The sequence below is a fragment of the Mus musculus genome, chromosome 2 (genome assembly GCF_000001635.26).
Source record: "Mus musculus strain C57BL/6J chromosome 2, GRCm38.p6 C57BL/6J".
Classification (NCBI taxonomy): Eukaryota; Metazoa; Chordata; class Mammalia; order Rodentia; family Muridae; genus Mus; species Mus musculus.
Window position 1 is genome coordinate 176,306,331 of NC_000068.7, and position 13,606 is coordinate 176,319,936.

The 13,606-nt window shown below is 38.7% G+C and overlaps 1 long non-coding RNA gene across 1 annotated transcript; it reads right to left on the reverse strand.

Annotated features, from left to right (window-relative positions):
* Positions 1–335: 335 nt before the first annotated feature.
* Gm11009 lies at positions 336–13,592 on the reverse strand. Its single transcript, XR_390305.3, has 3 exons — positions 13,038–13,592; positions 12,784–12,844; positions 336–525 (listed from the first exon to the last, which is right to left on the reverse strand). It is a non-coding gene; the product is annotated as a predicted gene 11009 (long non-coding RNA).
* Positions 13,593–13,606: the final 14 nt, after the last annotated feature.

Genomic DNA, 13,606 nt, shown 5'->3' on the forward strand with positions numbered 1-13,606 from the left:
TTTGGCATATTAAATAAAGCTGTTTGTCTTTCATTTCAGACTCCAAAGCATTTGCAAGCTGAGCTAGGAACTTACACAGGTGGCATCCTATAGTAGAGCAGAGTAACAACTGAGTCTACAGAAGGCATCACACCTATAGGCTGAAACACAGTTTTCAAAACTTACTGGAGATTCTCGCATGAAAAACCAATGCTAAGATGTGAAATTAAGGGATGGGGAAAATTGGATTCTTAGTGGAGTTGCTGGTTTTGCTGAGCCATCTAGTTCCTCACCAAGTTGTGCAGGTTCACAACTAAAACAAAAGTTGAGCTGAATTGGTTTGCATAATTCTTGGGTTCATGGAATGTGCTGGGAATCACCAAAATCCTCCATGTTGATCCGGACATCCTTGTTGGTCTGGATTTACCATGGGCCCTTCTCAAAGATTTCTGTCTGTCTCAAATAGTTTGAGCTTGGAGGTGCAGTACAGACAGACAGGTAGCTCAGAAAGAAGAGACAGAGGTCGACAGTAGAAGCTGCCCAGAGCTATAATCAGAAAAAAGAAAAGAAATCTATGAGATTTGTTTAATTGCTTTTAGGGATAAATGAGACAGAAGTAATTGTTTAAGAGTGTTTGAGGCGGTCTCTGTGGAGGACCCTAAGGTCCCCAGAGGACTCCCCACAAGGCTGGCACATTAGCACACCCAGTTCCTTGAGATCACTGGTGAGTGGAACACAACATCAGTTCCAAAAAATCCAGAGGGTCTTGTGCTAGCAAAAACAGGGTCAAAGGACATAGGCAGGCCCTAGCACACCCAGAATTTTGGGATCACTGAAACCAGTTTATGTAGAAGAGTACATGGGCAGCAGAAGCAACCAAGCTTCTTGGACAGGGTCCCTACAGGCCTACATTCTCAGCCAGAAGACAGAGCTGGAACCCAGACTCCTGGACACCTTTACTGCCAGAGCAGAATTGGCCTCTGGGGAGGGCTCTGACCTCAGAAATCAGGAGGTGGATCTGAGCTCCAGACTTCTGTGCACCTTCTCTGCAAGAGGAGAGCTTGCCTGCAGAGAGTGTTCTGACCACTGGGACACAGGAGAGAATTAGTCTCCCAGGAGTGCTGACAGGGGTTAAAGAACACAGGAGGAACAAGCTTCAACCAGAGACAGCTAGAACATCTAACACCAAAGACTACCAGATGGCGAAAGGCAAATGAAAGAATCTTCCTAACAGAAACCAAGACCACTGGGCATCATCAGAACCCAGTACGCCCACCACAACGAGTCTCAAATACACCAACACACCTGAAAAGCAAGATTCGAATCTAAAATCTTATCTCATGATGTTGGTATAGGATGTTCAGAAGTGCATTAATAACTCACTTAAAGAAATTCAGGAGAACACGGCTAAAAAGGTAGAAGCACTTAAATAGGAAGCACAAAGAATCCCTCAAGGAATTATAGGAAATCACTGCTACACAGGTAGAAGACCTTAAAGAGGAAAGACAAAAATCCCATAAAGAATTACAAGAAAATACAACCAAAGAGGTGACAGAATTGAACAAATCCATCCAAGATCTTAAAATGGAAGTAGAAATGGTAAAGAAACCCCAAAGGGAGACAACTCTGTAGATAGAAACACTGGGAAAGAAATAAGAAACCAGAGATACAAGCATCAGCAACAATACAAGAGATGGACGGGAGAGACCCAGGTGCAGAAGATTCCATAGAGAACATGGATACAACAATCAAAGAAAATGCAAAATGATCCTAACCAAAAACATGCAGGAAATCCGGGACTCAAAGAGAAGACCAAACCTACAGATAATAGGTATAAATGAGAATGGAGAATTTCAATTCAAAGCACCAGTAAATATCTTCAACAAAATTATAGAAGTAAATTTCCCCAACCAAAAAGAGATGCCCATGAACATACAAGGGACCTATAGAACTCCAAATAAACAGGACCAGAAAAGTATCTCCTGACACATAATAATCAGAACAACAAATGAACTAAATAAAGATACAATATTGAAAGCAGTAAGGGACAAAGGTCAAGTAACATATAGAGGCAGGGCTATTAGAATTACACCAGATGGTCCCTTCCAGTCGGTGCCAGCACAGGGTCACTTTGGGCTCAGAGTCGGCGGACATCCCTAAGGTCCCTAGAGGACTCTTCTCGTGTACTTAGGACCATTGGTTAGTGGAACACAACTTCTGTTCCAATCCTCTCGCACACGGAACCTGAGACAGCATTAGGGACGCAGAAAACCTGCCTGACCAGAGTTACAAGTCCCTTCCTGTTGGCGCCAGTACCTGGTCACCTTGTGTGCAGAGTTGGCGGACACCCCCATGGTCCCTAGAGGACTGTCCACACTAACTTAGGACCACTGACCAGACAGCTCCACACTCCTCAAAGAAAACACCACCTCCAGGCACTGTAACATGCCCAGGATCTTTGACAACAGGATCCTAGGATAAAAAGAGCTTGTTCACACCAGTATTTCAGGGTCTCAGAGGAAGCTTGACTGCCAAAAATCTGACACACCCAGAATCTCAGATTCACAGGAGCCCACAAGCAAAGGATCACAGAGAAAGCTGGACTCTTACCAGTCCTGAATCAACTGGGATTGTAGGAATGACAGGCTCCAATCAGATAAATTGAGGGCAGCAAATACTTGAGATGATCAGATGGCAGGACGCAAGCTTAAGAACAGAAGCAACAGAAACCAAGGTTACTTGGCATCATCGGAACCAAACTCTCCCACCATAGCAAGTCCTGGATACACCATCACACCAGAAAAGCAAGACATGGATCTAAAGTCACTTCTTATGATGATGATGGAGGACTTTAACTAGGAAATACAGGAAAACACAGGTAAACAGCCAGAAACCCTTAAGGAGGAAACACAAAAATGCCTTAGAGTTACAGGAAAATAATACCAAACAGGAGATGGAATTGAACAAAACCATCCAGGATCTAAAAAGGTAATAGAAACAAAAAGAAAACCTAAAGGGAGACAACTCTGCAGATAGAAACCCTAGGAAAGAAAGCAGGAACCATAGAACAACAGAATACAGGATATGGAAGAGAGAATCTCAGTTGCAGAAGATTCCTTAGGGAACATGGTCACAACAACAAAGGAAATGCAAAATGCAAAAAGATCCTAACTCAAAACATCTAGGATATCCAGGATACAATGAGAAGACCAAACCTATGGATAATAGGAGTAGATGAGAATGAAGATTTTTCAACTTAAAGGCGAGCAAATATCTTCAACAAAATTATAGAAGAAAACTTTCCATACCTAAAAAAGAGATGCCCATGAACATACAAGAAGCCTACAGAACTCCAAATAGACTGGACCAGAAAAGAAATTCCTCCTGACACATAATAATCAAAATAACAAATGCACTAAATAAAGACAAAATATTAAAAGCAGCAATGGAAAAAGATCAAGTACCATATAAAGATAGGCCCATTAGAATTACTGCAGACTTTTCACCAGAGACTATGAAAGCTAGAAGATCCTGGACATATGTTATATAGACACTAAGAGAAGACAACTGCCACCCCGGGTTACTATAACCAGCCAAAGTCTCACTTACCATAGATGGAGAAACCAACGTATTCCATAACAAAACCAGATTCACAAAATATTTTGCACTAATCCAGCACTTCAAAGGATAATAACAGAAGAAAACCAATACAAGGACGGAATCTATGCCCTAGAAAAAGCAAGAAAGTAACCTTACAACAAACCTAAAAGAAGACAGCCACAAGAAGAGAATGCCAACTCTAACAACAAAAATAATAGGAAGCAACAATTACTTTTCCTTAATATCTCTTAATATCAATGGACTCAATTCCCCAATAAAAAGACATAGACTAACAGACTGGCTACACAAACAGGACCCAATATTTTGCTGCTTACAGGAAACCCACCTCAGGGAAAAAGATACTACCCCAGAGTGAAAGGCAGGATAACAATTTTCCAAGCAAACTGTCCGAAGAAACAAGCTGGATTAGCCATTCGAATATCGAATAAAATCGACTTCCAACCCAAAGTTATCAAAAAAGACGAGGGGTACTTTATAGTCATCAAAGGTAAAATCTTTCAAGAAGAACTCTCAATTTTGAATATCTATGCTCCAAATGCAAGGGAAGCCACATTCATTAAAGAAACTTTAGTTAAGCGCAAAGCTCATATTGCACCTCACACAATAATAGTGGGAGACTTCAACACCCCACTTTCATCTATGAGCAGATCGTGGAAACAGAAACTAAACAGGGACCCAGTGAAACTAACAGAAGTTATGAAACAAATGGATTTAACAGATACCTACAGAACATTTTAACCTAAAACAAAAGGATAATACATCTCAGCACCTCATGGTACCTTCTCCAAAATCGACCATGTAATTGGCCACAAAACAGGCCTCAACAGATACAAAAATATTGAAATTGTCCCATGCATCCTATCAGATCACTATGGACTATAAGGCTGATCTTCAATAACAACATAAATAATAGAAAGCCAAGATTCACCTGGGAATTGAACAACGCTCTCCCCAATGATACCTTGGTCAAGGAAGAAATAAAGAAAGAAATTAAAGAATTTTAGAGTTTAATGAAAATGAAACCACAACATACCCAAACTTATGAGACACAATGAAAGCAGTCCTAAGAGGAAAACTCAAAGCTCTGAGTGCCTCCAAAAAGAAAGCAGAGAGAGCACACACTAGCAGCTTGAAGCACAACTAAAACCTCCAGAACAAAAGGAAGTAAAATCACCCATGAGGAGTAGATGGCAGGAAATAATCAAACTCACTGCTGGAATCAACCAAGTGGAAATGAAGAGAACTATACAAAGAATCAACCCATCAAAGAGCTGGTTCTTTGAGGAAATCATCAAGATAGATGAACCCTTAGTCAAACTCACTAGAGGGAACAAAGACAGTATCCTAATTAACAAAATCAGAAATGAAAAGGGAGACATAACAACAATCCTGAGGAAATAAAAAACACCATCAGATCATACTACAAAACTGGAAACCTGGATGGAATGAACAAATTCTAGACAGATACAAGGTACCAAAGTTTAATCAGGATCAGAATAATAACCTAAACAGTCCTATATCTCCTAAAGAAAAGGAAGCAGTCATTAATAGTCTCCCAACCAAAAAAAGAAAAAAAAGAAAAAAAAGAAAAGACCAGTACCAGATGGGTTTAGTGCAGAGTTCTATCAGATCTTCAAAGAAGACCTAACTACAGTTCTTTTCAAACTATTCCACAAAATAGAAACAGAAGGTACCTTATCCAATTCATTCTATGAAGTCACAATTACTCTGATACCTAAACCACAAAAAGACCCAACAAAGATAGAGAACTTCATCAGGGAAAAAGACAGACACTACCTCAGAGTGAAAGGCTGGAAAACAATTTTCCAAGCGAATGGTCTGAAGAAACAAGCTGGAGTAGCCATTCTAATATCGGATAAAATCGACTTCCAACCCAAAGTTATCGAAAAAGACAAGGAGGGACACTTCATACTCATCAAAGGTAAAATCCTCCAAGAGGAACTCTCAATTCTGAATATATACGCTCCAAATGCAAGGGCAGCCACATTCATTAAAGACACTTTAGTAAAGCTCAAAGCACACATTGCACCTCACACAATAATAGTGGGAGACTTCAACACACCACTTTCATCAATGGACAGATCGTGGAAACAGAAACTAAACAGTGACACAGTGAAACTAACAGAAGTTATGAAACAAATGGATCTGATAGACATCTACAGAACATTTTATCCTAAAACAAAAGGATATACCTTCTTCTCAGCACCTCACGAGACCTTCTCCAAAACTGACCATATAATTGGCCACAAAACAGGCCTCAACAGATACAAAAATATTGAAATTGTCCCATGCATCCTATCAGACCACCATGGCCTAAGGCTGATCATCAATAACAACATAAATAATGGAAAGCCAACATTCACGTGGAAACTGAACAACACTCTTCTCAATGATACCTTGGTCAAGGAAGGAATAAAGAAAGAAATTAAAGACTTTTTAGAGTTTAATGAAAATGAAGCCACAACATACCCAAACCTATGGGACACAATGAAAGCATTTCTAAGAGGGAAACTCATAGCTCTGAGTGCCTCCAAGAAGAAACGGGAGAGAGCACATACTAGCAGCTTGACAACACATCTAAAAGCTCTAGAAAAAAAGGAAGCAAATTCTCCCAAGAGGAGTAGATGGCAGGAAATAATCAAACTCAGGGGTGAAATCAACCAAGTGGAAACAAGAAGAACTATTCGAAGAATTAACCAAACGAGGAGTTGGTTCTTTGAGAAAATCAACAAGATAGATAAACCCTTAGCTAGACTCACTAGAGGGCACACGGACAACATCCTAATTAACAAAATCAGAAATGAAAAGGGAGACATAACAACAGATCCTGGAGAAATCCAAAACACCATCAGATCCTTCTACAAAAGGCTATACTCAACAAAACTGGAAAACCTGGATGAAATGGACAAATTTCTTGACAGATACCATGTACCAAAGTTAAATCAGGATCAAGTTAAGGATCTAAATAGTCCCATATCCCCTAAGGAAATAGAAGCAGTCATTAATAGTCTCCCAACCGAAAAAAGCCCAGAACCAGATGGGTTTAGTGCAGAGTTCTACCAGACCTTCAAAGAAGATCTAATCCCAGTTCTGCACAAACTATTCCACAAAATAGAAGTAGAGGGAACTCTACCCAACTCATTCTATGAAGCCACAATTACTCTGATACCTAAACCACAGAAAAATCCAACAAAGATAGAGAACTTCAGACCAATTTCCCTTATGAATATCGACGCAAAAATCCTCAATAAAATTCTTGCTACCCGAATCCAAGAACACATTAAAGCAATCATCCATCCTAACCAAGTAGGTTTTATTCCAGGGATGCAGGGATGGTTTAGTATACGAAAATCCATCAATGTAATCCATTATATAAACAAACTCAAAGACAAAAATCACATGATCATCTTGTTAGATTCGGAAAAAGCATTCGACAAGATCCAACACCCATTCATGATAAAAGTCTTGGAAAGATCAGGAATTCAAGGCCCATACCTAAACAGATAAAAGCAATCTACAGCAAACCAGTAGCCAACATCAAAGTAAATGGTGAGAAGATTCAAGCAATCCCACTAAAATCAGGGACTAGACAAGGCTGCCCACTTTCTCCCTACCTCTTCAACATAGTACTTGAAGTCCTAGCCAGAACAATTCGACAACAAAAGGAGATCAAGGGGATACAAATTAGAAAAGAGGAAGTCAAAATATCACTTTTTGCAGATGATATGATAGTATATATAAGTGACCCTAAAAATTCCACCAGAGAACTCCTAAACCTGATAAACAGCTTCGGTGAAGTAGCTGGATATAAAATTAACTCAAACAAGTCAATGGCCTTTCTCTACACAAACAATAAACAGGCTGAGAAAGAAATTAGGGAAACAACACCCTTCTCAATAGTCACAAATAATATAAAATATCTTGGCGTGACTCTAACTAAGGAAGTGAAAGATCTGTATGATAAAAACTTCAAGTCCCTGAAGAAAGAAATTAAAGAAGATCTCAGAAGATGGAAAGATCTCCCATGCTCATGGATTGGCAGGATCAACATTGTAAAAATGGCTATCTTTCCAAAAGCAATCTACAGATTCAATGCAATCCCCATCAAAATTCCAACTCAATTCTTCAACGAATTAGGAAGAGCAATCTGCAAATTCATCTGGAATAACAAAACACCTAGGATAGCAAAAGCTCTTCTAAAGTATAAAAGTACCTCTGGTGGAATCACCATGCCTGACCTAAAGCTTTACTACAGAGCAATTGTGATAAAAACTGCATGGTACTGGTATAGTGACAGACAAGTAGACCAATGGAATAGAATTGAAGACCCAGAAATGAACCCACACACCCATGGTCACTTGATCTTCGACAAGGGAGCTAAAACCATCCAGTAGAAAAAAGACAGCATTTTCAACATATGGTGCTGGCACAACTGGTTGTTATCATGTAGAAGAATGCGAATTGACCCATTCCTCTCTCCTTGTACTAAGGTCAAATCTAAGTGGATCAAGGAACTCCACATAAAACCAGAGACACTGAAACTTATAGAGGAGAAAGTGGGGAAAAGTCTCAAAGATATGGGCACAGGGAAAAAATTCCTGAATAGAACAGCAATGGCTTGTGCTTTAAGATCGAGGATTGACTAATGGGACCTCATGAAACTGCAAAGCTTATGCAAGGCAAAAGACACCGTCAATAAGACAAAAAGACCACCAACAGATTGGGAAAGGATCTTTACCTATCTTAAATCTGATAGGGGACTAATATCCAATATATATAAAGAACTCAAGAGGGTGGACTCCATAAAATCAAATAGCCCCCTTAAAAGATGGGGCTCAGAGCTGAACAAAGAATTCTCACCCGAGGAATACCGAAAGGCTGAGAAACACCTGAAAAAATGTTCAACATCCTTAATCATCAGACTAATGCAAATCAAAGCAACCCTGAGATTCTATCTCACACCAGTCAGAATGGCTAAGATCAAAAATTCAGGTGACAGCAGATGCTGGCGAGGATGTGGAGAAAGAGGAACACTCCTCCATTGTTGGTGGGATTGCAAACTTGTACAACCACTCTGGAAATCAGTCTGGCGGTTCCTCCGAAAATTGGACATAGTACTACTAGAGGATCCCGCAATGCCTCTCCTGGGCATATATCCAGAAGATGTCCCAACCGGTAAGAAGGACACATGCTCCACTATGTTCATAGCAGCCTTATTTATAATATCCAGAAGCTGGAAAGAACCCAGATGTCCCTCAACAGAGGAATGGATATAAAAAATGTGGTACATTTACACAATGGAGTACTACTCAGCTATTAAAAAGAATGAATTCACGAAATTCCTAGGCAAATGGTTGGACCTGGAAGGCATCATCCTGAGTGAGGCAACCCAATCACAAAAGAACTCAAATGAAATGTACTCACTGATAAGTGAATATTAACCCAGAAACTTAGTATAGCGATATATAAGGTACAATATGTAAAACATATGAAACTGAAGAAGAACGAAGACAAAAGTGTGGACACTTTGCTCATTCTTAGAATTGGAAACAATCACCCATGGAAGGAGTTACAGAGACAAAGTTTGGAGCTGAGACAAAAGGATGGTCCATCTAGAGACTGCCATATCCAGGGATCCATCCCATAATTAGCCTCCAAGCAATGACACCATTGCATACACTAGCAAGCCTTTGTTGCAAGGACAGTGATATAGCTGTCCCTTGTGAGACTAGGTCGGGGCCTAGCAAACACAGAAGTGGATTCTCACAGTCAACTATTGGATGGATCACAGGGCCCCCAATGGAGGAGCTAGAGAAAGTATCCAAGGAGCTAAAGAGATCTGCAACCCTATCGGTGGAACAACATTATGAACTAACCAGTACCCCAGAGCTCTTGAATCTAGCTGCATATGTATCAAAAGATGACCTAGTCGGCCATCACTGGAAAGAGAGGCCCATTGGTCAGGCAAACATTATATGCCCCAGTACAGGGGAATGCCAGGGCCAAAAAATGGGAATGGGTGGGTAGGGGAGTGGGGGGGGGGCACTTTTGGGATAGCATTGGAAATGTAATTGAAGAAAATATGTAATAAAAAAAAAGGAAAAAAAAAAGAGAACTTCAAACCAATTTACCTTATGAATATCAATGCAAAAATACTCAATAAAATTCTTGCTAACCGAATCCAAGAACACATCAAAAGGATCATCCATCATGATCAAGAGGGCTTCATCCCAGGGAAGCAGGGATGGTTTAATATACGGAAATCCATCAACATAATCCACTATATAAACAAACTCAAAGACAAAACTCACATGATCATCTTGTTAGATGCTCAGAAAGCAGTTGACAAAATCTAACACTCATTCATGATAAAAGTCTTGGAAAGAGCAGGAATTCAAGGCCCATATCTAAACATAATAAAATCAATCTACATCAAACCAGTAGCCAACAACCAAGTAAATGGAGAGAAGCTGGAAGCAATCCCACTAAAATCAGGGACTACACAAGGCTGCCCACTTTCTCCCTTTCTATTCAATATAGTACTCAAAGTCCTAGCCAGAACAATTAGACAACAAAAGGAGGTCAATGGGATACAAATTGGAAAGGAAGAAGTCAAAATATCACTATTTGCAGATGATATGATAGTATATATAAGTGATCCTAAAAATTCCACCAGAGAACTCCTAAACCTGATAAACAGCTTCAGTGAACTAGCTGCATATAAAATTAACTCAAACAAATCATTGGCCTTTCTCTACACAAAGGATAAACAGGCTGAGAAAGAAATTAGGGAAACAGTACCCTTCACAATAGTCACAAAAAATATAAAATACCTTGGTGTGACACTAAGGAAGTGAAAGATCTGTATGATAAGAACCTCAAGTCTCTAAAGAAAGAAATCAAAGAAAATTTCCGAAGATGGAACGATCTCTGATGCACATGGGTTGGCAGGATCAATATAGTGAAATTAGCTATCTTGCCAAAAGCAATCTACAGATCCAATGCAATCCCCATCAAAATTCCAACTCAATTCCTCATCGAATTAGAAAGGGCAATTTGCAAATTCATCTGTATTAACAAAAGACCTAGGATAGGAAAAATTCTTCTCAATGATAAAAGAATCTCTGGTGGAATCACCATGCCTGACCTAAAGTTGTACTACAGAGCAATTGTGATGAAAACTGCATGGTACTGGAATAGCGACAGTCAAGTAGACCAATGGAATAGAATTGAAGATTCAGAAATGAACCCACACACCTATAGTAACTTGATCTTTGACAAGGGAGCTAAAACCATTCAGTGGAAAAGAGACAGCATTTTCATCAAATGGTGTTGGCACAATTGGCAGTTATCATGTAGAAGAGCGCGAATTGATTCATTCTCATCTCCTTGTTCTAAGGTAAACCTAAGTGGACCAAGGAACTCCACATAAAACGAGAGACACTGAAACTTATCTAGGAGAAAGTGGGGAAAAGCCTTGAAGATATGGAGAAAAGTTCCTGAATAGAACAGCCATGGCTTGTGCTGTACGGTTGAGAATTGGCAAATGGGACCTCATAAAATTGCAAAACTTCTGTAAGGCAAAAGACACTGTCAATAAGACAAAAAGGCCAACAACAGATTGGAAAAGAATCTTTACCAATCCTAAATCAGATAGGGGACTAATATCCAATATATATAAAGAACTCAAGAATGTAGACTTTGGTTACATTCATAGGGTTTCTCTCCTGTATTTCTTCGTTTATGTATTCGGAGATGACTGCTTATTACAAAGGCTTTACCACATTGGTTACAGTAATAGTCTTTCTCCCCATTATGTGTTCTTTCATGCCTTTGTCTAAGACTATGATATGCAAAGGCTTTACCACATTGAATAAATTCAGAGGGTTGCACTGCAATACAACTTCTTTCATGCCTGCAAATACAATTAGCACACGTGAAATCTTTCTCACATTGAGTGTACTGATGAGTCTTTTTATCTGTATGAATTCTTTTGTAATTTGGTTTCATTGAAAAGAGCTATCTAATGTTAACATAATATGACTTTTACATTCAAAGGTGTTCTCCTTCATTATGGATTGTTTTACATCTTTGAGGATACATGAAATGGGAACAGTACTGATTATCTGGCTCACATTTATAGCATACTTTTAAAAGGTTATTCACATATTTGAAAAAAAACAGGAAGAACTCTGCATTCACAAATTTTTTTATAATGAGAGTAATACTACATTTGGAACATGAACAACTGCAAACAGAAGAAAATTTCTACTACCCTAATTCTTATTGTGATTTTCAGCAGTTTGAGTTGGTATTTGTCCCCAATAATGTTGGAAAACTAATTATTTATAAACTTATAGCACATTTAGAATGTCTACTCAAAGTGTGGTATACTGCATATCCTCTAATCGTTCTGGAAAAGTGAAAGGTGTGTGGCTTCTTTCAATGCCCCAATGCTCACAAGGCTTGTATCCATCCTAACCTATGACATCCATATCAAAAGAGAATAACAAGTGAATAAGTTCCATTTTATATTCACACAGCGGACTTTTTTCGCCACAGAGATGTGGTACAGAGCTAAGGCTTTACCACAAAACCATTCTTGAATCTTATAAACTGTCCATCTCACTAAATTTAGCAATGTTATTACAAGTATTTCATTAAGCTCAGATATAGTATGGATTATTTGCTTATTACTAGATTTTAGACATATACGTGTCACCTAATCACTTTGTGTTCCTTTGCAATAGCTAAGTGATATGAGACTGTAGAGACACTTTTACAGCATGACTCTACTAGGCTTGATTTAAACACTAATATACATACATACATATATATATATGTATATATATATATATATATATATGTATATATATATATATATAGATAGATAGATAGATACACACACACACACACACACACATATATATATATATATATATATATATGTTAAGCCATTATTTCTCTGTCTTTGAACTAATGGAATGCCTGGCAAAGTATAATTACATACCTGCTATAGACATATATGATTTTATGAAATTCAGTAAATATCCATAAGTGAAAGGAGTGCTTATTGTACCCTAATGATTTTCTTTACAACCTGTAGCACACGTTAAACTTTCTTTATAGGCATTTTCTCACCAGCTTGCAGAGGAAAATTACCTTCCATGACTTCTAGAAGTTTGAAAATGGTCTTCAATTGTATGTTCTTCCCAAATGTACCCTAAAACACAGCACCAGAGAAAGTATGTTACATTATTGGAAATTAGGCAATATTTAAGTTACTAACTCCCTTGAACTTTAGAACCATGAGTGATTTATTCATCATATTCTTCCTCATTCTCAATTGAAATTACAAAAACAAATAACAATAATACAGACATTTTACAAAGCAAATAAAAAAATCATAATATTACCTATAGCTGAGAGATTCCTATAGGTCTCTAGCATCACATCTTTGTAGAGATTCTTCTGAGAAGTCTCAAGCAAAGCCCCCTCTTCCTGAGTGAAGTTCACATGCACGTCATCATAGGTGACTAAATTCTAAAAGATTCAATGCATGTGTACATAAAAAAATATGACACAGACAAGAATGTAAATGTGTACTTCTAAATGAATATTTGCTGACTGCCCTGCCCACCCACAGAGTATTTTTATCCAGTCTTTCACAGTTGGACAACAAAAATTTAAGTAAATAAATGATCCCTGGGAACCTGATGCCATCGTATTAAGATGTTAATACATGGAATCATGCAGAATGCTGCAAGACCTTCTCTCATTTTTGCTCCCTGAGACCCAATATACAAGACTGCCCTTAGGACTGAAGTTTCCTCTCATCTGTCCACGCTACCTGCAGATACAAAAGACCCTTTTCATCTTCCCTTCCCTTCTAGCCACATGTCTGTGTCTTAGCCCTCAAATAAGGGCAGACACACCCTCCTCAACCATAGTCAGTCCTCCTTAAGCAGTCTGTCTTAAAACCAAG